General features: G+C 39.9%; 1 protein-coding gene across 2 annotated transcripts in view; it reads left to right on the top strand.

Moving 5' to 3' along the window:
* EGFR (epidermal growth factor receptor) overlaps positions 1-27,004 on the top strand; it is a 151,833-nt gene that overhangs the window by 41,102 nt on the left and 83,727 nt on the right. The window lies entirely within an intron of this gene.

Raw genomic sequence — 27,004 nt, 5'->3', positions numbered from 1 at the left:
TACCCTTAGGAGCTTAATCTCATACCCAGACAAAAGAGAACAGATTCTATGTACAAGAGCAGAGAAAAATATTCCAATCACAGCCTGGAAAATGCTTTTCTTTAATTATTATGTTGATTTTTCTGTAAAAATATTCTGTTGTAATGATTTTAGTCTCTGGCCTTGAGTTTGTTGCCTGCAAACATCTGGCAGCACACTAAATGCATGCTTTTATTGGAAAACAGGGATAAATGGATGAGCTTTGGATTAACTCAGTTTTCCTTTTAGCACTTTCTAATCAAGGAGAGCCCCACAGAACCTAAAGCTCAGCTTGCCACCCTAAGATTTCACCACTAGACTAATTGGATCTGATATTTTCTTCAGGTTGTCTGTGACTTTTTAGTCCAGCATTCCAAATGGCAAAAGTAATTTTTGTTACCTTCTCAAGTGTCTTTGCACTGATGCAATGGGGGTGAGGAAAGCCAAAAATTTTCTTAAGTATAGTTCCAGCAAGGGAACTTTTGATGCTTATGGTAAAATGATGAAACTCTTTAGGCCAGCAGTCCAGAAAAAAAACAAGAAGAAAAAAAGGAAATTAATGTGAAGGTTCTTTCATAAAATATAAAGTATTCCCAAACACATTCAAACTCTACGCAGATAACTGTATTTTCACTTTTCAGTAGATACACACCTGGACTATAACCTGGATCAACCCCTGCAGTTTACACTCATCAGTGGTTCAGATACATAAAACGATAAAGCTTGGCTGTAGCTCATTTCCTTGCTGCTTCAGGCATTCTTCATCAGTGAAGTCACACTTGCAATGTGAAGACTGTTGCTATTAGGGAAATGGAGGGGATTCTCCCACACTAAGCCTGCAAACCCCTCTCTCTTGTTCTCTGTATCCACTACAGTGCATGCTTCCACTTCCTTCAGTTTAAAGATCTCCCCCAAAAAAGACTGAGAATGTTTGAGAATACAAAAAGTCTAATTAATGTTTGTGTTGTGTCTTAGCTTTGATATTTAGTAGTAGACAGGTAATTAGGTATGACTTTATTAATTAGACAATTATTTAACAATATGAGCTGAAGTGAAGGAGATGTGAATGACCTTACTACATCAGCTGAAAAAGGAGGCTCCCAGATACTTGCAGGAGAGTTGCACTTCCTTAGTGATGCACTTTGCACGCTCACTTTTTTTTCCAAAATGTTCTGGAACAGAAAAATGCACAAGAATAGCAGAGCCTGGGGTTTGAAACCACCAGGAATTTGTTCAGGTACGGAGCACTGGGTGGAGCATCAGGTGGGTGCCATACTGTATGCAGGAATATGCTGTCTCCATGCAGGGACATGCCGTTCTGGTCTCACCAAGTGCTGCAGCAGAGGGCATGTAGCACAGAACATCACCCTATAAATTCTGCACACAGCTCCAGAAGATGTACAGGTAGCCACATCCTGGCATTAATGGGGAAGAGTTTTGTCAGGGCATCTAGCTGCACACAAGCCCTTATCCTCAGAGCACTCTCGTTAAGCCTTGTGGCAAGCTGGAAAAATCATTTTTCTTATAGGAGAATTTTGTGAAGCATGACTGGGAGGCAGGAGTAAGGTATGTTATTAAACAGTGGCCAAGTCTGACAGGAAGCTCAGCCTATATTCTGTAGACATCGCCTTGTTAACAGCTGTAGTATGATAAAATAAATCCCACTTTATTTTTCCTTGCATATCCATTTAAAAGTAAAAAACAAGAAAAGCTGGTTTATGTAATTCAGTACCAGTTGGCTTAGTGTTTGATCAGATAGCAGCTCTCTTCTACAGCTTGTGTCATGTAAAAACATCAAGCCAAAACAGATGTTATAGGACGTGCCCCAGCTATTCCATCAGAACTGCTGTCATATGACCATAGCCTGTCCAGGTCCCACAAGTCCTCTCCTGAAACATTTGCTATAGCAACCAAGAAGTTGAGGCTTTCTTGTCCTCTTGCTCAAACTACCTAGCAGGACAGGAAGGTGACAGCATGGGGCTCACTGTGGCTCCAGCTGTGGTTTCTCTGGAGAGAACCAGTCTTTTGGCATGAGGGGAAGGGAACTGACCTACTCCAGCTCCCCATCTGTGGTCCCATACTTTGCACTTGTCTTGTGCCTTAGGTGGGATACTGCTGGTGGATAATGCTCATTACTCAAGTGTATTTTTAGCGCAATATCAACCTTGTCTTATGCAACCAATAATGTATCTTCTCAGCATTACCAACAGTTCGTTTTTCATTGCAGAACATCTGGCTTTGAAATCCCTTCTTTTTTAAAAAAAAGAAGTATGAAGGATAGGTATGCTGTGGTTCTGGAAGGAGAAAAGGGGTTTGCTGAAAGACTGTCTGGTTCTTGAACTGCAATCCAGCGAAATTTTGTGGCAAGTCGGTTCTTGAGCAAAGGCTAAATAGCAGGAGCTGGGTGGGGTTCTACTCTGTCTTCAGAAGTAATGCACATTCTCTGTGAAGCACCAAGTGATTTTTGGTTCTTTGATGGGGTTTAGGTATGCTGAAGTAGCACCAGCCCTATGAACCAGTCAGTTCTTGACTCCCTATGTGAAAAATGAATTTGGTGCCAGTAGTGTTTAAATATATTTATCCTGATTTGGAATTTCTTTCTGAGGTGGTAATGCTCTTTTGTGATGTGAAGCATCTGTCTCTGATAAGATGAACAAAACTTGTGATGACACCAACCAGGAAAAAGAGGAGATATTTGCACCTCTGCTGGTGTGGTGACATTGCCTCCTGCCCTGATTAGATTTCTTTTAGCCATAGTTCTCTTCCGCAAGGTACCTGTAATGTGCTTGATGGCTGCTGTGGCTTTTCTTGGGCATCAGTATGCACAGCAGATTTGTGCCACGTAAAGCTCCCACCTTAAGTCTGCTCTGTTTAACACACTCTTCATTACTCCTTCCAGTATTTAGTCTAACTTCAATGCAAGGTTAGAAAACTGCCTTCTTAATCTGGATGATCAATACAATATTGCTGTCTTCATCTGTGAATTAGGGAGAAACAGAAAGGTTTGCCTGAAGACTTCTCACTAAAAATGAGCAAAAGTACCAAAATTGGTGAAAATCCCACAGAAAAGCAGAGTTCTTTATGCCCATGTGATAGTCTGCTTTGTATGGTCTGTGTCATTCTGACTCTTTAAGCAAGCTATAGAAATCAAATCTGTTATGAAATGTACCCAGATGGCTACATTCCAGGCTTAAAGCTTGTATCAAGTAGAGAAAGGAGAAATAAGCTGAGGCTGTGCCAGTGGGGCTCATGCTAACACAGTAAGAAGTGATGGGGATGAGCTCAGCCATTTCAGCTGCTTGTTAAAAGAGCGCAGACGTGCAAATCTGTGGTATGGAGCAATAAAAGCGTGAAATTTCTCCCAAAGTTACTGACCACTTGATGGGTTCTTTTAAAAATATTTTTTCAGAACACTGTGAATCAAAAGATTAAAACCCACAGCTGGGTTTTAATTCAGTCCCTTGGTTGATGGCATATTATCAAAGTGTAATTCAGCCTTGTGGTATGAAATACAAAGGTAAATGAAGAGAAAAGTTAAAGAGATGATAAGGAAACCTGCAGTACCCATTTTTTCCAACCACTGATCTGAAGAGATGCAGGTGCAGGGGCTGGATAGATATCCATCTTGCTCTTGGGCAAGAGCCATTTCTCCTTTTAAGGACTCTGTTTCTTAAAAGAGAAGTGCTTCAGTGAATGGTGGGAGTTTTCTACTGGAAAAGACAAAAAAATAAAGTCACTTGTACAGTTGAAAAGTAATATATTTTTCTTTTCTAGTTAAGGAAAGTTTGTACTGAGCATTCAGTTTTCATTTAACTATTTTCAGATCGACTTTCTATTCTCCACTAATATCAATCCAGCTGAATTCAGCAGCTCTTAATTCTCATGCTTCCCAGTGCAGAAAATGCACCTTTGTTGATATGCACATCAATTGTACGTTAGTGCAGAGTCTGTAGTATTTTCAGGGAGTCTGCTATAACTAGGCTGAAGAGCAAGTTGTTACTGGGCTGTTGTAGTGGAGTGTAGTCAGTACTGAACGGGATCCTTTCCAACATTCAGCAGAATTCTCTGCATCTTGTTGATCGCTTAAAGACATTTCCTTTTTTTCTGTATTTAGAATACTGAAGAAATTTATACTAAACTAGGAAATTAATAGAAATATTTACAGTGCAGTTGAAATAATTTGTGGTGTTAATACAAAAGTAAACATTCCCAAGAAAGGATTGGAAAGCAGGTTTATATTTAAAAAAATACCCAGCATGTTCTTTCTCCCATCCCCCAACCTGTCACTTGTGTTTGCCTTCACTCAAATGCCACAGACCCTTTGCATGTTTATTTAGATTAAATAGAACATACATTAAATAAAACAGAAGTATAGCTCCGTATTTTTTTTTTTTTTTCAGATTAGGTCATAGAGTGTAGTTGGCTCAATCTGTAAATTAAAAAAAAAAGGAAAATATAAATAAAATATAAATGTTTATAAGTGATATAAATAAAATATAAATATTTTAACAAGTGAACAGCTGCTGCATTTTCACTTCTTACTGCATGCATTTTTCTTGAAGAAAATGGAAAGGGGAATTCGGCTGGAGGGGAGAGAGGGAGGAGGAATGGTATATAAAGAGGATGAGAAAATGTGTTAAAATGATACATCCACATTTTCAGAGAATCTATTTGAATGGTGGAGATTTACAAAGTTTTGTCCTACTCCAGGGCAACCGGGGTACACAGATCAAACATGTCACCGGCGTAGCATAGGGCAGGTAAGCCTTGTGCCAAAAAATGAGAGAAGAAGCAATGTGAGAGAGCAGATTAAGCTGAAGACGTGCATGCCTTCTACTTGCTGGACATCAGCAGTTGTGCAGAGGAAGTAAGAGCAGTCAGATGCCATTAGCTACAGCTGGAAATTTTGTTAAAAATTTTGTTTAAAAAAAAAACAGGTAGTATACTGAATCTTTGTTTTTTTCCCTTCTTTTTTTTTTTTTCTTGATAAAACCTTTGTGTTTGCAAGTCCCATAGCATGGAATTAAAGAGAAAATATGCACTTACATGCCTTTATTTGTTTTAGAGGCAGAGTTTGCTCCTCACTTTCCGTTGGCCTATCTTGTGTGACCAGAGTATGTTACTCCATGTTGACCTACTGCATATTTTCCAGCATGAGCTTTAGATCATTTGCTTCTCAGTTTTGGGGCTTCTTTCCATTATTGTATCTTCATTTTTGCTTATTCGTCTTGACTTGTTTATGAAGTTAGAGCAGTGAACACCCCATCTCATGACATAGGCTATTATGTCAGAAACCCTAAAATCTGAAATGTTCATGTAAATTTGGTACTGAAGATCTTTTTGAGCAACACAAGTTTTAAATCATTTCTAATACATCCTGATTGACAGGACCTTCAATGAATGGGTATTACACCAAGAGATCACACCAAGACACCACAGATTTCTAATGACAGCTTAGTGCCTTCCTAGCTTAATATAATTCTTGCGCTTGTACCACTCAATATATGCCATTATCTTCGCTCTATCTGGATCTATCTAAACTGAGAGATTAGTGACAAGTTATGTGGTTTTGTTCAATTTCATAGTTGAGTTTGAGAATTTAAAAAAAAAAAAAGCTAAACTTATTCTTAAAATAGTCCAAAGTAGTCCTTATTGAAGCTTATAGTCTGTGTGACTAGAGATATACATGAACTGAAACTGGAAAATGCATCTCTCCCTGACATTACTGGAGTTAGCGGATTAGTCCAGCATAAAAATGGGTCTCTGAAAATCAGGAGGCAAATTTTTATTAGATTGAATTTTGCAGCATGGTCTTTAGAAAAGATGTTGTATAGGCAGATAATGAAGAACGTATGCAACCCTGAAGATCTTGTTTCAGGTCACTGCACGGAAATATCTGCAAAGACAGTAGGGAGAAACATGGTCAGTAACCCCAGAGCAAGTGAGAGACCTGTGTTGCTGTTCAGTTTGTGTGCATTTAGTCCAAATTGTCTCCCAGGAATGACTTTTAGAAGCGCATTTACCTCTCCACTCTTTTCCCCCTGGCTCACTGCATACTGTTTAGTTCAAATAAACTTTCCATCTTGATGACTTTGTTTGAAGAGACAGTGCATAGATCTACACTTCTATGTAAAGAATCCTTCTGATGAGACACGGCTGCCGTTATTACACCAAGGACCCTGTGGGCTGGCCATGGATCAAATTAGAAACAAAAGATCATGTTATCCTTGTAGTGACCAATAAGGAGGACAAAGGAAGACAATATGGTGAAGTTATGGGATGCAACTTTAACTTCACATGATGCTCCTTGTAAAAAATCAGTACTTTCAGCCGTGTTCTTCCACTTATTTTCCATGCTTTGATGTGTGCTGTTCTGTCCTTTGTGAAAGCATGTTTGAAATTGATAGCTGTTAATGAGATACTCTTAAAGCTTTTCATTAGGCATCATGAATATCTGATCCTAGCTAAACACTCATAGGAACAATACCAAAAGTAGTAACACTACTTTAAAATATTGCGTAATTAATTATAAGCAAATTAAATTATCAGTTTTTCTAAAGAAAAGGCAGAGGAGCAAGCTCTGTGAGGATATCACAGTTACCTTATCAATCCTCTTGCTCCTTCATCTGGACAAGGCTAGTGCTGAGAGAGTGAAAGCTTTGCTGCTCAGTGGGGAACAATTCATGTGCAAAGTGTCTTCATTTGCTCAGTGTGTGGGTTTCCTTTCTTTCTTCTTGAAAACACAGTAATTCAAACAAATAATGAGAACAAGCCAAAAGATTATTCTGTCAATACTCTGACATACTCTGAAATTTTTGGTTGCTGAGAGATGCAACATTTTTGCAGCACTGGAGAGTTGAGGCAGTTTTCAGGCCTTAGATGTAAGCAGATGGCTGATGTTAAACAGAGCAAGAAGGGAGTCTGTGGTTAAAGAAGGATGGGTTGAGACTGGGACACTTCTGACAGGTTCTGAAAGTGCGTTATCGTTGTTTAGTCTACTTCATGTCCAAGAGATTGTGCCATTATTCTGTGACAAACCAGCTGCTTGATTCCTTAAAGTAACGAAATTAGCAACGCAAATCCAGAATATTAATGCTTTATAAGAACAGTGAAGAGGCTGTCTTAATTATGTAAGCTTTTGTTTTCTTTTCATGCAGTTTAAACAAAATTCCTTCAAGCAGTGAATCAGTACAGTGTCTGTTGCTGCTTTGCTAGCAGGTTTGCTTCTCGTGAATGAGTCTTTTTTATAGTTATGTTGCACTTCTGAACAGTTAATTTTTCAGTGAGTGAATGTAAGGGGAGGCAAGAAAGGGTCAGCCACTGATACTGATTACAAAATGATACACTCTTCTTTACCATGTGATTCATCTGAAATGAATCACTTTTTCCCCAAGATCTTTTTCAATAGTTTACTGTAAAAGAAACTAATTATTTCTTTCTCAGTTTAAGACAGCATCTTTTGAATTCTCTAGAGTTTGATCCACTTCCCTGAGATTTACGGTAGCACATTGAATATTGAATAATGAATATTACAAATAGTAGGAATGTTTCAAAAAATAGACTTATTTCAGCCCCGTTGTTTAACACTTGGTGAAGAAGGATAGATTACTGTCTATACCATTTGGATCTCCAGTGCAGCTGGAGAATCATAAAATCATAAAATCATAGAATCACCAAGGTTGGAAAAGACCTACAAGGTCACCCAGTCCAACCGTCCACCTATTACCAGTAGTACTCACTAAATCATGTCCCTCAACACAGCATCTAAATGTTTCTTGAACACCTCCAGGATCGGTGACTCCACCACCTCTCCTGGCAGCCCATTCCAGCACCTCCCCACTCTTGGAGAAGTAGTATTTCCTAACCTCCAACCTGAATCTCCCCTGGTGCAACTTGAGGCCATTCCCTCTAGTCTTATCACTAGCTACATGAGTGAAGAGGTTGACCCCCCACTTCACCACCAAGAGCAATATGGTGTCCCCTGAGCCCTCTCTTCTCCAGGCTAAACAATCCTCAGCTGTTCCTCATAAGGCCTGTGCACCAGACCCTCACCAGCTTCTTTGCCCTTCTCTGGACATTCTCCAGGGCCTCAATGTCTTTCTTGCAGTGAGGAGATCAGGTCAAGCAGGACCTGCCCTTCACAAGCCCATGCTAGCTAGGCCTGATCCTCTGGTTGTCCCACACATGCCATGTGATCTCCCTCAAGACAATCTGCTCCATAACCTTCCCTGGCACTAAGATCAGGCTGACAGGCCCATAGTACTCAAGATCCTCCTTACGTAGATGGGAGTCACATTGGCAAGTCTTCAGTCTTCTGGAGCCTCTCCAGTTGACCAGGAATGCTGATAGATGATGGAAAGTGTCTTGGCTATCACCTCTGCCAGTTCCCTCAGCATTATTGGATGGATCTCATCTGGCCCCATGGACCTGTGACGGTCTAGGTGGAACAGTAGGTCTAACAGCTGGGCTTTTGCCTTTCTAATTTTCTCCCTGCACATCCTAACAACTTCTTTGTATACTCTCCCCGAGTTGCCTGTCCCTTCTTCCATAGGAGGTAGATTCTCTTTTTCTCCTGGAGCCTCAGGAAAAGCTCCCTTTTTGTCCACGCCAGTCTTTTTTCCCACCAGCTCATTTTGTGGCTCAGGGAGATAACCTGCTCCTGTGCCTTTAAGACTTCCTTCTTGAGGAATGACCAACCTTCCTGGACCTCTTTATTCTCCAAGACTGAATCCCATGGGACTCTCCCTACTAGTCTCCTGGACAATTCAAAGTCCGCCCTCCAGAAATCTAAGATTGCAGTTTGCTGGTCCCTTCTCATTGCTCCACCAAGAATTGTGAACTCTACTATTTCATGGTCGCTCTGTCCAAGACAGCTTCTGACCTCTACATCTCCCACCAGACCTTCTCTGTGAACACCAGGTCTAGCGGGGCACCTCCCCTGGTAGGCTGTCTCATCAGCTGCAGAAGGATCTTCCATCCCTCTAGGAACCTTCTAAACTGCTTCTTCTGCGTTGTATTTCCAGCATGTATCAGGGAAGTTGACATCCTCCATAAGGACAGTGACTGGCGATCACACAACTTCTGTCAGCTGCTCATAGAACACCTCATCTGTGTCTTTGTCCTGGTTAGGAGGTCTATTAAAAGACTTCCTCCAGAATGTCTACCTTATCGACCCTTCCTCTGATCCTTACTTGTAGAGATTCAGCCTTATCATTCGCATTCATTAGCTCAATAAAATCTAAACACTCTCTAACATAGAAGGACACACCACCACTCCTTCTTCCTTGCCTGAGAGCTTGATTGCTTGAATTGTTCAGCATTCCCCTGCAACAGAATTACCAGGACCATCTTAGTGATTGGGGCAAAATCAATTGTTATCTCAATAGTGAATGTGATGAGGTATTATGTCTGCATCTTTCTTTACTTAAAAATGAATGGATTGGGAGACAGTACATGTGCTCCTCCCCGCAAGAAAACTGTCCCGTCTGTTGGTTCCCCCAGCAGCCATCAAAATTCCAGCTACAGTTAGTTCACATCTGTAGTCCACAGAGAGAGACAGGGACTCAAGAGTGATTCAGATTTGGGGAAGAAAGTAAGAGGGGTGGAGCTTATTGATTCAATGGGCTGATTAGTGGTGGTGTAGTGGTCGGAGGTACCTATCAGCCACTCCAGTGCCTGATGTGGTTGAACTGGGGAACACTGGAGCATGACTGACACAAATGTGACCTATCTTTGTCATGTTCTTCATAGAAATTAGAGCCATTAAGAGCAATTCCTGCAATTATACATAGTATAGGTCAGTTTTGAACTATCTTCTGTGATCTGCATAGTATATCATTGTCCTGCATTGTAGTACGTTACTGGAGTCCTATTTTTCCTTCTCTTTCTTTGATGAATGCAAACAACAATTTTTTCAATAGTTGCAATGAAAGACAACAACTAAAATGTATTTGCGTGTATATATGTCTGTTTTTCAGAGCATGTTTTTTGAAGGGAAACTTTGTTTTCTAGTACTGAAGAAAGCCAAATACAGTTCCGTATTCACAAACATTTTTTTCATTGTTGGCACTGTCATCTGATGATGTTTATTTTTAAAGTCCAACATTCTGAAAGTGATTAAATGACAAAATTATTAAACCAAAAAAAAAAAAAAAAGAGAGAGGAAAAGAAGGAAGACAGGAAGACAGGAAGGAAGGAGGACAGGAAGGAAGGAAGACAGAAGGAAGGAAGGAAGGCAGGAAGGAAGGAAGGAAGGAAGGAAGGAAGGAAAAGTGAACCAAAAATATTGGGTTTAGTCTCCATGCTTGTAGAGAATGTTTTGAAATAGGACATAAATTCTTCCTAGGGCTTAAAATATAAATAATACAGCTGTCTCCATATTTATTATCTACGTTTATTTTTATAAAACTTCTTTCTTCAAGCCTGTTTATGATTTCCGAATAGATCTGGGTGTAGTAAGTAGTCTTAATTCAAAGATGTGTGGTGGTTGGATTTTTTTCCAAATAAGCTTAACATGTGTTAATAATACATGTACATGTATTTTCAAGATGTTTCTTAATCCATGTAATAGCTGCAGGTTTCCTTTTAATAGGTTTGAAATTTCCCCATTTGATATTAGGTTAGTTTAATTATAGTTGGATTAGGCACAGGAGAGTGCACTGTAGAGTAGCCTGGGAGGCAAGATTTTTGTTGTTCTTAGTGGTGGTATTGAGCAGAAGGGTGAACCAAGCCTGGTCACAGCCTCCAAAAGTGGTTATTTCAACTTTATAGGCTGTGAAAGTTCTTGTGTGGACTCATTTTTGCATTGTATTGCTTTACTTCTGATTTCTCCCAGATTACTTATGTCTTGATGTTTATCGCCTCTGAAAGTGCTGGTTCACTGTTATGCTTAGAAAAAGGTAAGCACAACAGAGTCTGAGATGTCTGGGTCAGGAGTGTTGTTTCTGAGGCAGTCCAGCCTGGTTTGAGGCTTTCATTTTTGTTTTTTCTTTATTCCTTTTATTTTTTTTGCAAGGTCCAGTACTGCATAGATGAGAGCAGGGCTTGGCATGTATTCACATGTATTCAAGGATAATGTGCCAAACTGTATTTTCCTTTCCCAAATTAAGCATGCTGGTAGTGTGTCTGTGAGAGGTAATGGCTCCTGGTTCCTAGCTCTCGCTGAGTTTGGAAGTCACTGAAAGCCAGTAGCTATGGTGTGCTGGTCAAGACTGACCTTCACATAGAAGCATGGTAGCTTGGTTTAGAGGATCCTGGATGTGATGGAGAACCCTGTTTTTAGGGTCATATTTAAGTTGTTTTACCATGCATGTGCTTGGACTTGTCCTCCTCTTTTCCCTGTGAACTTTTAAATAATTCCTATATTTACTCACTTGATGGTAGCATACTTTTTTTTCTGTCCAGATTTCTTGCTGCTAAAATGAAGGCGCAGATACCACACGCATCTCTTTCAACCCACTCAAGTAAGTTATTCACTGAGCAGGAGCCACAGGTTGATAGCAGGCTGGCTCACTTAGCTATTTCTAAATTCATGTCCTAAGTCTCTCCAAGTCTTCTGTGCTCATGCTTTTCAGCGTTTTTAAACTTGTGGTTGTCAAAAAGACTTTTTGTAATAGAGGTGCAAGTTTTAGTAGCACTTTCCAGGCCACTGAAGCTTTATCCAGCAGTGGGTGTGGGATGTGGTGCGTAAGTCCTTGCCCATCATGGAGTAACAGCTCAGCAACCAGTGCAACTGATCCTGGGATTCCTGGGTTCTCGGAGATAAACTGGAGTTGATATCTTAATAGCATTTATCAGTCCTTACTTTGCATCTGAGCTATGCCCCATCACTGCTTCTATTCCTCTTAAACATTTGGCAACTAGAAGCTGCTCAGACAATGCTAGAACTCTGTAGTTTTACAGGATACATGCTCAGATTTATGTTGGTGCATTGCTTGTGATGTTTGGACCAGTTCTGAGTGCTGTGACTGGGTGCTAGAGCATGTTTTGAGCTCTGCACGTTGCCAGTTACATGGCATATCTACAGTTTTTCAGGGGTTTTCTTGTCCTTTTGCCTTCTGATTTACTGCTGCAGTGGTGTTGGTGAGTGTCATACTTGTGCAGCTGGCTTCCTTTTATTCAAATCATATCCATAAATTAAAAATGGTAGTAAGCCAAAGTAGTGAAATCATGTGAATTCTCCCAGCATGGAAGCTCAGTGAGCACTTTCAGGTTAACAAAACATTGTTTGGTTGCTATTTTTCTAAGGATTTGTCCATCCGTTCCCATGTTCTGTCCCCAAACCCTCTGAAGTTTAGTCCAAGCAGAAGTGACTTTCTTTAAAGATATCTCTTTTGTTTTGTTTTGTTTTGTTTTGTTTTGTTTTGTTTTGCCATCCTCTTCTGTAGCCATCCACAGATAAACACAGGAATCAAATTCTGCTCGATTTACAAGTATGTCAACCTCATTGATTTCACTAGGTCTGCAGTAGACATAAGTCAGCGGAATATTTGGTCCTTGTTTTTCTAGGTTGTTGGTAGAAGGTGAATTTGTATAAGCTCACCAAAACAGAGACTGCTCGTACATGGGAAAAATAACAATTTGTACAGCGATCCCTAAAACAGTTTTCTTAGAGCTGCAGCAATAACAAATACACTAGACTCAGTTACCAGCACTTAAGAGTATAACCTCATCCATGCCTCTTCACACAGATGCAAGTGGAAGATATATTTAGAATAAAGTACGCTTGTAGTAACAAACGCTGTTTCCCCTACTATTACTACATACAAACAAAGCTCTGCAGTTACAGAAAGACTTGAGGCAATTTGTGCAATTCATTCCCACTGGGTTTGGTAACTGGTGAGGAGCACAGTGGGAGCAGCTTGGAAGAAAATCTTTGAAGACAGCTACAGGGTGCTCACTGGTTCCCTCTGCAGTGGAAGCCCTACTGCAGACTGTCTTCGGTGAAACCATGCTACCACTTGTGACCGAGAGAGAAATAGCATGTTAAAAAAATAAAATAAAATAAAATAAAATTAAAAAAAATAACAATAACAGGTTTTCCTTACTTTTCATTCCCCTTGGTTTGTCAAAGTTTATAGACCATTCTGCTGTAGTCATAAGAAGAGGCTGTGGAAAATTCACAGTACTTAGAATGTTTCCTCTGCTTTTCTTCAAAAATGATACTTAGATGCTCTTTATAAGCTTGAAAGCTGCTGAATATTCTTCGGGAGCCCATAACAGTGATTAGGACTCTGCACCAGGCTTTTTTCTCCCCTGAGATATTTTTCCAGTCAAGTCCAACACAACTGTCTTGAGTGCCAATGGATGCTTTCCTGTTACAGTCTGCAGATATTTGCCACTTTAACAAGTGGGGCAATTTATTAGAATATTTGTACAACACAGTAATATTCCTGCGGGCTCAGGTAAAACAGGGACATGTTGGACTTCTTCCAAATCCATCTTCCCAAAACATTAGTTGTTTTCCATTTTACCTCCTCTGAGCAGCCATGCACAGATGATCAAAACTCATACAGATTACATCTCCTACCCAGATAGGTACATCATATACCAAATTGACCATGTGCTGGTAAGCCCAAAAGTCTATATTTATTCTGATTTTCATCAAGACTAGCATGTAGTGCTGCATGTGGTATCTCTGTGTGTAAGGAGTTCACTGCGCAAGAGATTAGGTCATGGAAGTACCCTCATGTACTGGTCTTCTGCCCTGAAATTTCAAAGTGCACTTTAACACTGGAGCCTACCCCCCACTAGCACTAGGTTCAGCCTAAATCAACAGCATTGGGTTAAACTCCATGCAAATGAACTGACTGTCAAATTAAGTTCTTGCCGTTCAATCTCATTAAATTAGGTGCTTGTGGCTTTCAAATACCTATGTTCTCACTGTGCCACTGCACAGCCTCTCTTCTAAACCCTGTAAGCACATTACATGCTAATCCCAATTAAATTCAAAATATCCCTGGGTGTTTACCACTGTTGCCCTCTCTTTTTCATTCTTATTTGCACTGTGGCTGAATAACTCTACATCCACATTGGATTATTCATGAATAGCATACTGAGTTTACAGATCTCATTTCACAAAAGGGATCTTCTTTTGTGTGATTGGTGTAATCTGATGCAGGAAATTAATCTGTGTTTCAAGCCATTAATCTTGCCATGAACTAAATAGCAGGAGTTGTTTGGTTGAGTTTTTTTGGTTTTATTTTTTTTTCCATCGATATATGGATGCCTTGTGAGCTGCATGGCTTGTAGAATAAAAACATGGTAAAGAAAATCTATGACCAATTGATTTTTGAAATTATTTCAGCTTCTATTTGTGTACATTTATGTATTTACATATGCTGACGCCTAGGAAAGGAAACATCAAGATTGATCTAAAACAGCACAAAATTCTTTGGCTCCAATAGCATCGATGTTGACGTTATAATGTGGGGGAAGAATATTGAAGCAGAGGGGAAAACACTTTTTTAAGCTTCTAGACCACAAGTTCAGCCCTGTGCCCACTTTACCACTAGTGGTTGGCCCTCCATGTAATAAATGGGCAACATCACTCCAGCCTTTGGTGGCTGCCGTTGGGAATGTGGTTAGTAGCTGCCAGGCAGGAGATGCTCCTTCCCACAAGCAGGTCCTCCTAGCCCTGGGCATGTCTTCCTGCAGCCTTACGGTAGTTCGGAAATATGTGGAAACTGCTGCAAAATCTCTTCCTTGTAGTTCTTCTGGAGATAAAAATGAATTTCAGTTTCTGCAGCCATAGGTGCTACATAAAGCTTTTTTTTTTCTTTGTCCTTCTTCTAAACCTTTATTTAACTGATGAAGAAATACTTTCACAGAATCACAGAAAGGTTAATGTTGGTAATGTTGTCCAACTCCTGTTCAGACATGGCCAACTAGAGCAGAGTTCTTAGGACCAAGTCAAAGTAGCTTTTGAGTATCTCCAAGGATGTTTTGAAGTCTGTTTTTATCATCTTTTTACTTTATGCAATTGAGAGAAGTTGTAAATACCACAAATTAAATACTGAGGGTATTTTCATGAGACCACTCACACAAATAGGTCTCCAAGTTATCTGACTGAGTGGCATACACTGGACAAGGAGAATAAGTACATACACAGATTAGAAGGAGAGGCTTTGAGGAATAGCAAGAGCTGTTGCTGTGGCTAGTAATATTAAAACCTGTAAGCTTTGATTTTCATTTACAGGTAGGAAAAAACATTTCTCTTAAACAGGATGGAAATTGAAACTCCAAGAACCTTGCAAATTTTGATGTATTTTGGGATTTGAAGGGGATTTTAGAGGAGAAGGACAGCTTTGTTTGCTTTTTTTTTTTAACTTCTAAAACCAATGAGAAGTGGGGTCTTACATGGAGAAAAACCTGCAAAAAAAGATTTGTTTTCTGCCCTGGGCGCCTTCACAAACTATAAGATATTGAGCAAGTTTCCAAGGTTAAGGTATATTGATGATGTGCTCTGATATAAAACCAAAAGCTCTTATCAGTGGTTTCTGTAGATTCTGTAGGCTATTTTAAGTGCTTTGTCTAGATTTTTCTGTTTTCCCTGTTTCATTATCTGTTAGATAAGTCCCGTTCTTAACTGTTTCTTTCTGATTTTCACTTTAAATGCACTTTTAATTGAATAGAAGTTGTTTTCTCTTTTCCCTTTTGCCAACCATGGCTATGTTTCCCCTAAATGACTAGAGGAAACCTTTGCTTCGTATGCAAGCTGACCCTGAATAACCCTGCAGCAGCTGTTCACATGAAAAGGCTGGGACTGTCTCAGCAAAAGCTGAAAGGCACACACAAGAAAAAAGTTTTTTTTGTTTTTGTTTGTTTTGTTTGTTGTTGCTGTTGCTGTTTTCCTGATTAACAAAAGCTCAATGGTGAACAGAAAAATTTCCCATTTGGTTTAATTATGGAGAACTCATGAATTGCAAAAGTTGGAGGAGGAAGAGTTTTTTAAATGAATCTCAACTGCGATTTTTGAGAAAAGGGTGTTTAGGTAACCTAACCTGGCAGGAAGAGAGGACTCTCTCCAGTGAGGCATGCAGAAGGCATATCGATGTGCATTACTATTTAGTTTTAGCCAAAATTAGTCAGAGGCAACCAAGAGAGAGCATTTCAGTTGGAATACAGAAACTTAGTTAAATAAATTTAGTACTTTATATAACATGATTGTAAGTATAGTATATGAAAAGTCGACATAGCAGGGCAGAAAATACGTTAAAAGAAATGCCACTGTATTTTACTGCATTCATCAATCTAGGAAACTGTTTCTAAGTATGTTTTCCTTATCCACAAAACTCTCAGGGAGTACGTGTCCTTGTTCATAACCTGGTACTGTAATTTCCTAGCTCTAGCTGTTGCCTATACATCTCTCCGTACAACTGTTCTGGAAATCAAGTCATTTGTCATTTGATCAGAATACTTGCTTTGTTTAGAAAAATAAAAATGTTTTTCTTTCTGGAGTTTAAGAATAGCAGACACATAACCTGTACTAGATCTCTCTTCATTTGCACAAGTGTACAGAGATGAGCAAAACCAACAAACCAAGCCCAGCCAGATCTAAGAAATTAAATATATATTTTTCTCCTGCAGTTTCTTTGGTGTAGCTGCTGCATATAGTACTGCTGGATGAAGGATTTGAATTTCCAAATATCCTGTGACCTATTTACAGAATCGGAGAAGCTTATGGTTTCAGTTTGTTATAGAAAGGGATTTTAGTACCCAGAAGAACGTGGTGACTAATACAATGGAATTTATATAGTAACAGTTGCATATTTTTGCAACACTTTACTCATCTGTTTACCGCTGCCTCTGCAAAAGTGTGTAGTTGTCCTCTCTTAATTGAGAGGGCCTTTTGGCAGCACTTAGTGTTTATTTCAACATCATCTGCTTTATGATATAGACTCATTTATGTGCTGATATGCCTTTTTAGAAATGCACCCTGTAGCTTCTCATATTAAATGTGAGATTTCTATGGAGAAAGCTCATCTTTGTGACTGAGTTAGTTTTGTAAAAAGAGCTGCAGTTCAAATACCTCCTCTTAAAAAGTGCTGTTTGCCCTTGAAAGTTTCATGATTGTTGTGGTATCCATGACAGGTCCCGTAAAGAAGATGGAGAATAGCTCTGTGATATGACAGTAAGATTAATCAAGGGCAATCTGCTCAGTTTTCAGAAGGGTTGACTATATATTGCATATCTGGCAGAGAGTGTCATAAGTTTTGCAGGTCTGCTTTGATATGCAAGATGCCACCCAATGCCTTTTCTGCTGAGAAAACATTAGGTCCAAACTTTCTTCTCTTTTGCTTTACTTCATTGCTAACAGCAGTTTCAAATGTTGAAAGAAGAAAGTGCTTAGGGAGAAGTTCATTACAACAAAGCCATAAAATCTTTTGTCCCGTGTGTCACTTGTTCACACTTTCCACCTGCTGTGGGATCATTCTGATAGAAATACTTCGAATGTTATTTTGGGCATTTTTGTTGGGTTTTTTATATCAAACAAATAAATGAAAGTCTTCTGCAGTGTATCAGAATTGCCTCACCTTTGACTTCAGTGTTGAAGGGAAGAAAGCAGGCAATTGTTTGAGGATGATGTGTATTTTCCTTGCATGCACTGTTTGATATTATTAATGTATCTGGTATGAAGAAATGCTAGCTTAGATGGCAACATTTCTCTATTCTGAGCTGGTTGGGGTTTGTGACACCTCTCTCAGGCCAGCACCTGCTCTTGTTTTGCAGCCTTCCAGCTCAATCATCCCAGCTCACCTTTCCTCCTTCTCTTCCTTCAGAGATGATGTAAGTAAGACAGAAGAGCCGTTCTCCTTGCCCTAAAATTTCTCAGCCTATTAATTCACAGGGAACTCCTTCCAAATCCTTACAAGGGTTATTGGCAAGGCTGGTGCAAATCAGCACTGTACTACGGTTTCTCAGGGACACTCTGACAACCTGTGCCAGCCAGAGTTCTGGCTGTGGGAAGCCAACAGGATCTCTTGCACCTAATTTCACCTGGCTATCATGTCTGAAACAGGTATTAATTCATGTCAGGAATGGAGGATCTAGGAATGGAACTGTTCCATAGCGTTTGAGACTCATGGTGTGTTCTTAATGAGAGTGAGCCCACAGGCCCTGCTGCTGCTGCAGTTTGCCAAGGTAGCAGCAGCAAGCAGACAAAAACAACTCTGCCACCACAACACTGGCTTTTGTAATCCTTGACAGATCAAGCTCGGGTTCCCTTGAACTTTGGTGTCCCAACAGCCCTTGAGCTTGCTGTCCCTGCCATAGGCTGATCCATGCAGTGGCACTTGAGGTTCAGCATCAGCTTGCTCTATGCTTTACTGTGAGGCAGGCTCGGGGCCTAGCTGCCATAGACCACCACAGCGAAGCCTTCCAGAGGATTGTGAGTGAGAGCCTGTGGCTGCTGCCTTTCCCACAGGAAATGGGAACAGAGGATGCAAACCACCTTTGAGGAATGTGTTTAACAGATCACATGAGTCTGCACTGCTGACAGCTGCAGTTTTGGCTCTGGAATCAATATGCTTTTTGAAGTTTGAAGATGCATGACAAATTGCTTGTGAATGAGATAGATAAAGTGATACATTTTCAGGCAAGTGCTAGGTTTAAGAAGAAAAATAGTGGTGAATAAAATTCTCCTGTGCTGCTTGGTAGCCTTTTCCTGTTCCAGCAAATTACAACCTGTCTGACATTACGAAAGCAAAACTCTCAGCAATTCCTTGCTACTGTATTAACAGGGCCAAAGTTTAGGGTTGCTTGGAGCTGAAGTTGGCAGAAGGCTCCACCAGAGTCCACTTTGGCTTCCTTCTGCAATAAACCTTCTACCTCTTCACCCAGAAGTTAACAGTGTGATCACAGGAGCTGAGAGAGGAGTTGCAGGGGTACTGTCTATTGTTGCCTTCCTAAATGATGTAAAACAGACAGCTTTACATAAGGCAAAGTGTGAGCAGCTGAATGTTGCTGCTATAAGTGATGTTTTCAAATGATAGGCAGACATTGAAAGCAGATTGGGAGATCTAGGTTACTTGTAGATTCTGCACTTTTCACAAGCGAAATTGAATAAAACACTGCTCTGAAATGTTCTTTTAATTATTACAGCTTAGAGGATCTGTAGCCCATTTTTCTGGATTTTCTTTTGAATGAGCTCATCTTTGACCACAAAGTAATTCTGCTTCTTCAGAGTCTTCTGTTGCCATTTACATTCATGGTTTTCGTGGCATTATTTACTTGCAGGCTGTTCAGAGAAAACCTCTCTGACTGTGAGTCATAGTGTAGCACGTTTCCACTTTACTCCAACCTTAAAGCTGACTGCAAGTAGCAGCAGAACAGCTGAAGGAAGACCTTGTAACATCTCCCATGTTTGCAAAGCTTCTTCCTCCCCCACTGTATGTATAAGGACTAACAATGGGGAAAATTCACAGTGACACCAAATAAAGTCATATAATCCACTTGTAGTTTCCATGCCACCCAACATAAACAGAGTGAAGCTGGAGATTTGCTATTGCTTAAGCACTACCACACTGCATGGTATGGAAAGCCCACAAGGTGCAGGGATTTTTGGGGGGGCAGATTCAAAGTTAATGAAGCTCCAAGTATCTCGTGGTGCCACAGGAAGAGGTCCAGGAGACTGAGGAAAATAAAACTCATCATTCAATCAGAATGTCAGGATACTTCAGTCATTTGGATGTAGGTTTTGAACACCAGCTTTAGTTTAAATGCGGGCTGCAAAACCTGGGTTTAAATTTGGCTTTGCTGAATTGAGTTTCTCAGTTGGATAGGACTTCTAGATTATAATTTAAGACAGATCTTGAAATCTTTATATATACTTGCATGAGGTCTTTCCCAGGAAGAGTAGAAGCTGAATGAGGAACTTTTTTCTTAAAGTTTTACACTGGTATAAGCTACCAGAACATACTTTTTATAGTGGTAGTAGGCAACACCAGGGATGAATAAATCAAGCATGGACCTGTATTTTAAAACGATAACCTTTAGTTCTGAAGCACAAACCATTGGTGCCTTAGAATTTACTGTACTACAGTGCAAGAGCTTTACATTGGAAAAACATTTTGTTTAAAATCTAAGCTTTGCATGAGGACAGGTTTTTACTCTTACATTGATTGAAAGAATTTTCTATCTGGATGGCAGCCAGAGCATGTGCAAGTGACTACTGCCTGTGTGTTTAACAGTGAATGTATATAGCATACTATCTGTATCACTAGAAATTCATCTGTTAACTGAGGGGGTATTTTAAATTTCCATTCTGATCTCTGGCATCTCTAAATGCTCAGCAGCCCACCTACCTTAATGCATTAGGAAAAAAAAACCCAGTGAGGCAGAATTTTTTCCTTTCTGGATTTTGAACATTATTGCCACTTCTGATAAGCAAAAGCAGCAGGAAAATGCCTCCAAAGCTTCATATACAAAGGATTTAAGTGATAGCTGTTTCCACCCAAAACTGCTTGTAGGGGCCATTTAATTTGATTACATCTTTACTCTGTGCTTACCAAACTCAGTGTCTTTTTTCCAGATACTTTTAGATAATATGATCATACAAATGATGGTTGATCTGTGCATGGCTAGCATCTGATGTAGTGCCTCCTGATACAAATCATAGAACCAATTAAAAAAAAAAAAAAAAACAGAACAAAAATATAAAATTATATCTCTGCTTGGCTTTTTTCCCAGAGCTGGTAGATTTCTTTGTTTGAATGTTTTCACGAGTCAAAATTTAGAACTATGAAAAATTAATAGTACTGTCTCCACAACTAGGCTATCAAGAAGTAATGATAGATAAAGCAGACAGTGTAAACTCTAATGGGAGAGAAAGTGAGACCATAAATATCATTTGACAAAACCTTCCCTGCTAAGAGCATCCTCATTCTCTTCTTGCCCTTGCCTTGTGCTAATATGTGCCACCCCCTCAGTTAAACCCGCCATGTTGTGTAACACTGGAGAATTTAAAAATAGACTGACAATTAAAAACTTTTTTTTTTTAAGCCAGACCTGTTAATCCAGTTCACAGAGCGTGGTTTCTCAAACAGTTGTGCTGGGGCAACAGAGTGGCAGGCGCACAGCTTTATAAGAGCAGGCAGGGACTGGTGAGCAGCAGAATAGCAGGGTCACTTTCCAGCAGTGAGTTCACCTAGGAAAGCTACAGCTTGATCATACATCCTCATTTTCAGGCTGTGCACCTTTTCCCATTATGGACCTTGGCTCTCTATACAAAGAACTCTCACCATCACATCTGGGGCTCCTCAGACCATTTGTTCCTTCCAAGGCTTGGACATAGGCTGATCCTGAAGGTGATTTCTCTTGAAATCCTCCTCAGGCCACTCTACCTAGAGAGCACCTCAGAAAAGCTGCTTACAGGAATCACTAGTTTGTTTGTTTGTTTGTTTGTTTGAAGTTAGCAAGCAGATTAGCAGCCACTCATCCAATTCCTGTGGCATGATATCATTGTGTTGCAACAGGTTTGTACTGGAGTCTAAAGGCAGTGGGCACAACCAGACTTTGACAAAGCACAAATCCTTCCTCTGCACTTGTTCATCTGGAAGTGTGTGTACTGTGATGAGTGAAACCTCCTTTCTCCCCTCCCCTTTCCAAGCCCATCCTTCATAGCTTGAGTGCCCACAAAGTATGTTGAATTAGCACTGAATTTCTGGTATGCGAGCAGAAAGTTCTGAACTAAATACAACTGTACCATAGGTAGTGCCTGCTTCTGTTGCATGTGTTGACGGAGTGTGGGAAAACAGATGGAACAAGCTTTACCAAATGCAATTTGAAAAGCATGTAAGTATGTAAGAATGAGTGGCATAGGCAGTTATTAATGCCTTAAACGCCGTGTGTTTGTAGTTAAATAAGACAACTTTTTTTTAAGCAAATGCCAGCTTTTTTTTTTCATAATGCAACTAATTGTTATAACACTTAAAAGGTGTTTAACTTGCTCTAGCCACTTCATAATGGCATCTTTCCTGCTACAAAAACCTCAAGTAATGAAGCAGACTTGCCCACACAAGCTCTTTTTAATTTAACAGTCTGTAGTTTGTTTTTTTACTTCAAGATCTCATCAGACTTTCACATGGTTTGCAGCTTGTATGCTCTGTTGCAGTCACACGCTAACACCATGCTGATATTGATTTGCACAGTTCTCTAGCAATTTTTAAGTTTTTTAGCTGAGCCTGTTTAACAAGACAATATGAGATTTTGGACTCTCAGTTCCTCCCTGCCCATCCCCAACAAGTACGGCATTGCTGGAGCAAATCGAGGTTTTCAGGGCAGCTGCTTATTTCAGAGTTTTTTGAGAAGCAAAGAGTTACAGCTCTGCAGCTGAGTTGGTCATCTCCGTAATAAAATATTAATCACACTTCCCAGCTACGATCAGTGAGTGCTTTGCAAATATTAATGAATCTAATTTTGACTCAGCTCTTCTGTGCCTGAGTCTTTGAAGGTGGTTCACTTAGCCAGTGTCATGCAGGAGATGTATGATGGAGAGTAGGCTGGAACACAGAGATGATGTTTCTCAGTCCAGATCATTAACTACTACATTTTAGCTACTTTTCTCCTGGGGAAAGAGGTCTTTTTTAGCTGTTAGAATAGGAAAGTTCCACTGGCACAAGTTAAAAGAGGTGTTTGAGGAGATTAAAGTCTCGGGCATGGAAAAAAAAACACAATGCTTTGATTTGGACTAGGGATAAGTAGAGGTTTGGAGAGAAGAGTGGGGGATATAGGGTCCTTGAGGGGCTGGAGGTAGTGATGTTCTAGCAGGCTGAAAAAAATCCTGCATTTTATGTTGTGCAGCATCGTTTTGTTGCGGAATTGGAAATGCTATGTGGAGCTATGACATTCTTGTGCTTTAGACTTCAAGTGACCTGTTTATCCTGCTGGTTGACATGAAGTATCTTCAGTGGGAAAGCATTTAAAGGAGAAGAATAAATTAAGTCAATCTTAACACAGTGCCACCAGAATCTTTGCATAGGCCAGTATTTCAAAAACAGTGGAAGAATGTAAAAACTTAATGTCTGGTGGAGAATAGAGAGGCTAAGCAGCACTGAAGTAAATGCTGCAGTATCTTCTTCACCAGTATTTAAGGTCAGTGATTTTGACATTGAAGGAAATGGTGAGATATTTTTTACGTGGGCAGGCATCAAAAGAGAAGAAGCCTTATAAACTGCATTCACATTGTATTCTTTGTATTTCATCAGACACCCTTGTTGTTTACCCTCAATATTTTAACAAATGTGTTCAGTTTTACAGGGACTCTTAGTACTTGTATCTCTCACTGAAGCTTTCAGATGTATTATTCAGTGGTCATTTCTTAGCAATAACTGTGTCTGTGTTTTTCTAAATGCTGTTTCCTAGAAGAGGATGTACTGTGTGGCTTTTCTTAGCTGTTATTGTAATTTGATGCTGTAGACTGAACCGTTTCAGGTTTGAGCTCTCAGCAGTTTATGGGCATCACTGTGTTCACAGGAAGTCTCAGTACAGCCAGTAAAAGGAGTATGGTGAACTTCTGCAGACCTTCCCATTATGATTTCATATTCAGAAACTTATTTCAAATTTTGCACTTTGATCTTGCTTCTTTATTTTCCTTTCATTCATTCTGGTAATAATATCAGTCAGTGAAAACTGGAACTGGGATCCAACTTTATTTGCTGGAATTTCCCAGGTAAAAGCAATGATTACCCCTGTGAAAGAGGTTACCTTGACTCTGCTTCAGTAGAGTGAGCACAGGAAAAGGAAAACCTGCTGATCAAATAGCCTGAAACAAGAAATTGGAGTAACACTTGAGATTTGTTTTTTTTCATTCACTCATTTTTGGCTAAGTTCCTTAGCTACGCAGACTAATAGGAGTCAATGGGGGTACCTTCTTTTCATTTAAATGAGCATAGAAGTAAATGCATTCAACTAGAAAAAATTCTGTTAGTAATTCAAACATGTTTTAATACTTTTTCCCCTTTTGAAGTTACTTAACAGTGTCAGAATATTCTTCCTAGTGCACTTTAAATACATTTCATTCTAACTTAATATGGATGTGAAGGTCCACAAAGAAAAAAAAAACACCTTACTGGTGGACTGCAACAAGTGTCACTTGCCTGTGGAGGCCTGATAGAAAGAACATGGTATGTCTCTGTCTTGTTATATTTTCATTGCACTGAAATGCTTCAAGAAAATATGACTCTTGCTGCAAACATAGCTCTTTCTGATATTATTTTCTTCCAAACTTTGTGGTGATGCCTTAAATTCAAAATAGTTAGATCTGCTGTGCAACCTTGATGGGAATATTCCTTCCAAACTTGAATAAATGGACAACCACCAAGCAACGGTTCCTGATAATCATTTAATATGTGACAACAGGCACCACCCCTTGCACTGCACTCAGACTTGGTAAATGATTTCATCTTTATGGAGGATTTCCAACAAGTCCTTCTTCAGAGAAGAAAGTTAAATGTGATGCTTGGGAACAACACAGGCAGAAGTCAAGGTTAGTACTTAAGCAGATTTAATTTAAATGCAACTTCTCAGCCAAGATCAATACAGCTAACTGCTAGTGTGCTTACATTCTGGTCCTATCATTTTTAGATTGGTCCTTTTCTTGGTTGAACTGTAGTCTCATCTGCCTGCCCGCAGAGCAGCCCAGATGAAGGCCATAGCCCTGAAAGCACAGGTCTTTCCTTGCTGCAGCCCATAGTTTGGGCTGAGCCACCATTAGATGCACATAGAAGTTGACAGGGCAAACTTGTTTCTTAGAGGACTTTATCAGACAGCTAGTAGGAGATAAATCTGGTGCAAGCTAGAGAGCAAAGATGGGAACGTTGGGTTGGATTGGTGTTATACATCTCCCTGGCAGTGGGTGTCACTCCGTCCTGGAGTTCTTGTTACTGTGCTCTGCAAGCACAGTATCATTACTGTGGTATCATGAGAACAAAAGGCTGCTCTGCACCATGTAATGGCCAAGCATTAGATGCTAATCTGTGCCCTGCAATGCCCACCAGAGCTTCTGGCTCTGGCTCCTTCCTCTTTTCTTCCTACACCGCAGGTCTGTGGCCTGTCAGCCTTGGCAGATACTGCACGAAGTCTTTCAGACCTCATGCTTGAATCAAAACTACAGAATGCAATACCAGCTACCTTGGCTTCCTTTTTTTATTTTTATTTATTTATTTATTTATTTATTCCAGAAAGGAATATTTTTGAGGTCAGTCAGAAGGGCTCAGAAACATGTCAGTCACTTCTGACATCCTCACATCTGTTTACTTGGTCATTTCAGGGGTTTCTGGAATTGCTTTATCTTTGTTTTGGTCTGAAAGATATCTGTCTTTTTATATGTGAACTCTATTTATTTAATAATAGCCTTCCTGGGAACTAAACTTTAAGACACTAACCTGAATTAACTAACTGTTCCTAGGAAAATGTTGAAACCAGAGGAAGCAAATTTTGACTCTTTCTTAAGTCAAGTTAGAGTAAAGTAACATCACTATTTCCAGTCCTGATGGAAATTAGCTTTGGATGAGCTAATGACTGGTGAATGTCATTACTGGTGCTGGAGGTTTACTAAAATAAAAGTGCAAAAATTGCTGTTACTCAGCCTTTTCCTTTTTCCTCTCTAGGTGTTCACCCAATGGCAGAAGTTTTAGGAGAAAAAAATTTGGGAAATACATGAAAGGAGTAGTGAGAAATCATGATTATTCGCACCAGAAATCTGTTCAAGCATAATTTTCATCTCATCTGCCACAGGCTCACTTGTGCATTTCAGAAATATGTTCTTTCTACCCTACCCGCCTTACCTTCCTGATCCCTTCATGCAGTCTTCAAGACCTGGGGCTTCTTTTCCGTCTTCCATGTTTCTGGTTCTTTAACCTACTACCTGCTCAAGTGAGAAACAACATATTAGCACCAATACAATTAAACAGAAACTTTTGGGGTGTTTGGGGTTTGTTTTTTCTTTTTCCTTCTAGTCTGCTCTTTAGACAGCAACTGTTAATACTCAACCTCTTTCATCTGCTGTTTGTAACACGAATGTCTGTATTACACGTGGATTTTCTATTCAGTTCAAGGTGCATGGAGATTGGAGGTCATTGCAACCCTGTTTTACAGGCTGTCTCCTTAGCTCCAGTAGCAGACCAGTGCTTTCCAGTTTGCTGTTCCTGTTCAGTGGTTGGGACCAGTCAGGCTGGTGGCCAGTTTGTGCTGCACAAAACAGAGAAGGTGTTGTGTTGTAAGGAGTCCTGAGCAAGTCTAGCACACTGTTCCTCTGCCAAAGAGAAGGTTGCTGTCTGTAATTCCCCATTCAGTGCTGCAAAAGAATGGCTTTCAAATGGTTTACTGGAAAAGAATTGAGAAAAGTGTGCACCAGTAGAGAAAGTACAGAGCAATAAGGAGCTGGGGAAGAACAAAAAACTTGCATAATTGGAGTGTCTTAGACAGGAGCTTGAAGAAATCTAAGAGTAAAGAAGTAAGTGAAAAATACAGGCATGGTGTGATTGCAGCAGCAGAAATTGTTGGGTAGAAAGTTCATTTTCAATAGAAAAGCTGGTGAGCAGCTTTAGGGATGCGGATGTGAGAGGCATTTTGGTGATGTGCTTCATTTTCTAACAACTTCTATGCATTTATGGAGCCAAGCAACCAGAGGGAGGGAGCTTACAGAAGATAGGGAACGCTCAGTTGACTAGGAGGAGGCGGAAGGGAAAACAGATTTTTAGTGATTTGGGAGAGGAAGGTCATCTGGGACTCTGAATCTAAGATGCATTATATTCCAAACTGGGTGTTGAGAGTCACCTACTGTTCACTATTTTCAACGTGAAACAGGGAATATAAAAACACATGGAATATACAAAAAAAACCAGATATCCAGAACATATGGTTTGAGCCTGAGGAACTGTAATCATCAGCTTAATGGCTCTAACAGCTTTAGCACACCAGCAATATTATATATGCAAGCATAAGGGTTAAAAGCAGCAAATAACCCTTGCTGAGATTACTTAAGTAA

Source organism: Meleagris gallopavo, chromosome 6 (assembly GCF_905368555.1).
Source record: "Meleagris gallopavo chromosome 6, MGAL_WU_HG_1.1, whole genome shotgun sequence".
NCBI lineage: Eukaryota > Metazoa > Chordata > Aves > Galliformes > Phasianidae > Meleagris > Meleagris gallopavo.
This window is presented reverse-complemented; position numbering and strand designations above follow the sequence as displayed.